Here is a 5,000-nt window from a genome sequence, read left to right on the forward strand (position 1 = left end):
TTGTGTCTCATGTTATGATGAATGCCACTTTAGCTCAGTCAGAGGGAAAGGCGGCGGCTTAGAGCTCAAAATGTAATTCCCATCGTGTCAGAAACGGGCGTCAATCTCCGGAGTCGCCTGAGAAACGCTCCGGGCGAGCGAGCTGGATGGAGGTAGGAGCGGACAGAGGGAGCGGAGCGGTGTGTACCGGGCCCGGCTGCGGTGTTCTGAGCTCCCGGACACGAGAGGTACGTATCTGAAGCTGCTCCCTCAAGGGTTGGAGCAGGTGCGGTTGACCAGTGGTCATATCCTTTACTTCTCTACCCAGACGATCCAGGCGCGCCTCCGTCTGTAAACTCCTGCCCTGCTGTTCATGGAGAGCGGCCAGGAGCGGTGCTGAATCTGCTGAGTCCCTTTGTGTTCAGTCCCTTAGGGCGTGGGTCGGTACACAGGTAAAGAGAACAGTCACAGGGAATCAAACACAAGGAAACAACAAACGGTGATAAAGTGACAAAGATCACAGGAAGCACAGGAGGGTAGGACACAGAGACAAGACAAAGAGTTTCGAAATAAAACAGGAAGTGGTTCATGAGGTGACAGAATGTGACAGAGTGAGAGTGAGAGAGAGACAGAGAGAGACCTACAGACAGAGAGACAGGCAGGATGAGCTCAGTAGAACCAGATGTATGCAGACAGTAGACGTGTGTATGCTTCCAGGTTTAAGTGGTAAAAAGTTCTCCATATATAAATAACATATATAAATATAATAAAGGTTTCATGTCTGCAGTAAACAGCTGCACCTCTGAGTTTCCACCTGACAGCCAATCAGAAACAAGCATTCTAAAAACACTTAGAGAGCTTTCAGCTGCTTTCTCTGTGCAGAAAGTGTGTGTATGTATATTTCATCCTTCCAGTATGAATTAAGCATGATGTGTGTGTGTGTGTGTGTGTGTGTGTGTGTGTGTGTGTGTGCGCACTCAGGAAGTCAACACGCTGAGTGGGGAATGGAGAGAGAGGAGGGGCGAGAGAATGGGCGCTGACATCAGAACATTAGATTACATGAGGAAGGACGTAAACACAAAAGACACACACTCACCATCTGTATTTACACACACACACACCTGTCAGTTTACATGGACACACTGCAGAGAAGTCCATAAGAATTTGAAGAATTCCAAAATATAGATAAGGAGAGAGAGAGAGAGAGAGAGAGAGAGAGAGAGAGAGAGAGACAGAGAGAGAGAGAGAGAGACAGAGAGACCTTTTCATTAAAAGTCTTCTGAAATGAAGTTTTCCCTGATGGCCTGTAGGTGGCAGCGTTTCCCACACACACACACACACACACACACACACACACACACACACACACACACACACACACACACACACACACACACACACACACTGTAACCCCAATGGACACCAGCTTAACAAAGTTGTGGATTTTAAGACTTATGTTTGCTTTAGTTTAAATCAAGGCTTTCCTCATAAAGTTTGAGACACAATCCTTTCATCATGCCCCCCGCCCCCCCCAAGCTCGAAACATATACAGGCCCCTCCCCCATTAGGAGTGTGTGAAGGCTCTGCTGACCTTTGCCAGGTGGGAACTGATATCCAAACCACATGCTGCCCCCTGTGGTGGTGCAGATAAACATAGAGCTGCTCTACAGCGCCTCTACTGGCCTGTCAATGAAAAGACTGGGCTCAAGGTACAAGATGAACTTTGACCCCTTAGGGTTTAGATTGGGGTTTTTCAGCGGCGACACTGAGCGACTCAACATGGAAACAAACAGATCGACCGCCTCAGGCACAGTGTTATGCAGTTAAAGAGTGTGTGTGTGTGTGCATTTGGTCAAGGACATGTGGCTCCTCCCCCTCTATGCCCGCTGTCATCAGCACATCATCATCCTCACTTCCCATGATGCCAAGTGGGACGGTGGGGATTTGTGGGTAAAGAACACGCCGGTGTAAATCTCCTTCACACACACACACACACACACACACACACACACACACACACACACACACACACACACACACACACACACACACACACACACACACACACACACACACACACACACACAGCTGTGATGACATGGGTTTATGTTACAGCTGTCCCTCTGGGGGGGGCTGCAGCTTGACTTGTTGTCATGGAAACAGTGGACATTGAGAAGTAGAGGTTGTACTCTTCCTCTCCTCAGTGTCTCTGTTATGTCACATGTTCAGTCTGTCATGTATGTAAAGATGTAGAGGCTGAACATGCCTCGTCTCTTTCTCCACATCAGTCTGAGATCTGTGTGAACACAGATGAAGAGCATCCAGATCAACATGTGTGAGACACACACACACACACACACACACACACACACACACACACACACACACACGTCTGCAGTGTTCCACTTTCCTCTCAGTCCACCCCACCCTCAGTGACAGCACTGCCTCAGGGCTCTCACACACATACACACACACACACACACACACACACACACACAGCTGTAACCTCAATCCACCCAAACACATTCTGTGTGATGTCTTCATTGGCCTTCATCATTTCCCATCATGCCGAGCAGTTTGGGATGTTTACTGAGTCAAAGCTCAATAATCTGATTATTACCAATTCTTTCACTTTCAGCCTGATGTTTAACAGCTTCGACTCAATGTAGCTACTGCTAAACACACACACACACACACACACACACACACACACACACACACACACACACACACACCTGACCTTCAGCAGGATTCATGTAATTCGATTTCCATGTGGCCAAAGGCGTGTCTCTCTAACGTGTGTGTGTGTGTGTGTGTGTGTGTGTGTGTGTGTGTGTGTGTGTGTGTGTGTGTGTGTGTGTGTGTGTGTGTGTGTGTGTTAGATGAACACATGACCCTGATCTGCTGGTTGCATCGTCAGAGTTCAACAGATTTCCAGGCTCCTCCCCCAGGGGGCGACAGCCTTCATAAACCCAGGGAGGAAATTACTCTGCTGTAAGGACAGCAACTATCCCCCTCCCTGTCCCTTTCATGTATACAGTGCTACAGCGCCACTCAGTGGGCCGTCTGGGTTTGACAAGCAAATCTATGTCGTCAATCTAACTTCACCACCAGGGGGAGTCAAACCAGCGTTTACATGTTCTACCTGCCACAGGTAATGTTAGCATGCACACGTTAGCATCCACGCGTTAGCATCCATGCGTTAGCGTCCACGCGTTAGCGTCCACACGTCCCCCCCTCTAATGAGGCCGACGCTCTGTGAGCTCCGTTTGTGTTCTGACAGAAGGGAGGAATGCTCTGGAAAATATCCAGCAAAGAGGAAGTGGAGCAGTGCAACAGAGAGGAGGGCAGGACAGAGCCAGGGAGGAGGGGGAGGAAGAGGACAATGAGGACGAGGAGAAGGATGAAGAGGAGGAGGAGGAGGAGGAGATGTGGTGAAGCTTCAGCTAAATATAGAGAATCTGTCCATCATCCAGCAAAATGAACATTAACATGAGAACAATAACTGTTCTGACAAAGGAAGACAGAGGGAGAGAGAGACAGACAGACAGACAGAGAGAGAAAGACAGAGAGGGAGGGAGGGAGAGAGAGAGACAGAGAGAGAGAGAGAGAGAGAGAGAGAGAGAGAGAGAGAGAGAGGGGGAGATGGAGAGACAGTATTAGAGGAGAGGAGTATGATGGAGAGAGAGGGAGGGAGGGAGAGAGAGAGAGAGGACATAAAGCAAAGACAAACAGACCGCTCAGGTCTGATTCAGCAAAGATTCAGATTTCAGTCAATCAGGCTCAGTTTCAGCTGAAATGTTTCATTTTTTTCGCCTTTATGTTAAAATCAAACATAAATAATTCAGATTCTTTTGCTGCAGAAACAAAAAGAAAAACAACACTCAGATCATCAATCAACTCCAATCAACAAGTGAGAGGAAGAGAAGAGAGGAAGATGGAGAGGAGGAGGAAGAAGAGGAGGAGGAGGAGGAGGAGGAGGAGGAGGAGAGGCAGGACAAGGATGAAGGAAAGGAGGTCACAGTGCAGTAGGAATACAGAAATGAAAGAAAGGAGAAGAGGAAGACAAATGAGAGAAAAGGAAATCAGAGGCAGAGGAGGGAGGAAGGAGGAGAGGTAGCAGGGAGGAAGGAGGAGAGGAAGTGAGGGACTGATGACATCATCTACTGGGGCTCAAATCAGCTGATTCACCTTTGTAAACACCAAAAGTCATGATTCATGCAGAAAGAAGGAGGAGTCACAGAGACGAGGGGGAGGAGTCACTGAGAGAAGAGAAAATGTTTAAAATGATGTAAAGATCAAAATTGCACAAAAATAAATAATAATACTACATTTTAATGAGATGAGATGAAAAAACTCCAAACAGGTCTCAGTGATTGACTTTGATTTAAATGTTTCAGTTTAATCACTGGAACATTCCAACGATCCAGGGCCGGAGTTTAGAGCTGAGGTCACACACTGACCACGCCTGCACCTTCATCATCAGCATCATCATCATCATCATCAACCAGCAGATTAAAGGCCTTCAACAACGGGGAGGAAAATAGAGAAATGCATGCGCACGCACACACCCACACACACACACGCGCGCGCACACACACGCATACACGCACACAAACTTCGACAGCACACCGGGCTGAGCCGAGATCTGGGTCCGGGGGCTGAGGCTCTCTTCTCGGCCTCTCTTTGCGGCAAACCCCGTAGCAGAACCGAACCAACCCGCCCCGGAGCCGAGAGGGCTCCGAACCCGCGGGAGGTGCGGATGCTTCGCAGCCACGCACACAAGCACAGCAGCCGCACTGATTTAAAGCACAAACTAACAAACAGGGAGCGTGGAAACCGAACCGAGCCGACCCGGTCTGGCCCGGCCCGGTCCGGCCCGGCCCGTGTGCACACTCACCTTCGAAGGCCGAGGTGCAGAGTCCCGCTCGGAGTGAAGGACAGACGGACAGGACCAGCGCAGGAGCAGAGCAGTCCAGAACCCTCCTCCTCTTCTTTCTCCTCCTCCTCCTTCATAAACA

General features: G+C 49.1%; 1 protein-coding gene across 1 annotated transcript in view; it reads right to left on the bottom strand.

The window, feature by feature from the left end:
* Nucleotides 1-4,963, bottom strand: part of LOC142988211 (spectrin beta chain, non-erythrocytic 1-like) — a 45,389-nt gene extending 40,426 nt beyond the window's left edge. The window contains exon 1 of the mRNA XM_076137297.1: nucleotides 4,880-4,963. The gene's annotated coding sequence lies outside the window, so the exon portion shown is untranslated. The remainder of the gene's footprint in view (nucleotides 1-4,879) is intronic.
* Nucleotides 4,964-5,000: the final 37 nt, after the last annotated feature.

Source organism: Genypterus blacodes, unplaced genomic scaffold (genome assembly GCF_046128005.1).
Source record: "Genypterus blacodes isolate CSIRO-AG114 ecotype Tasmania unplaced genomic scaffold, CSIRO-AGI_Gbla_v1 ptg000302l_1, whole genome shotgun sequence".
NCBI lineage: Eukaryota > Metazoa > Chordata > Actinopteri > Ophidiiformes > Ophidiidae > Genypterus > Genypterus blacodes.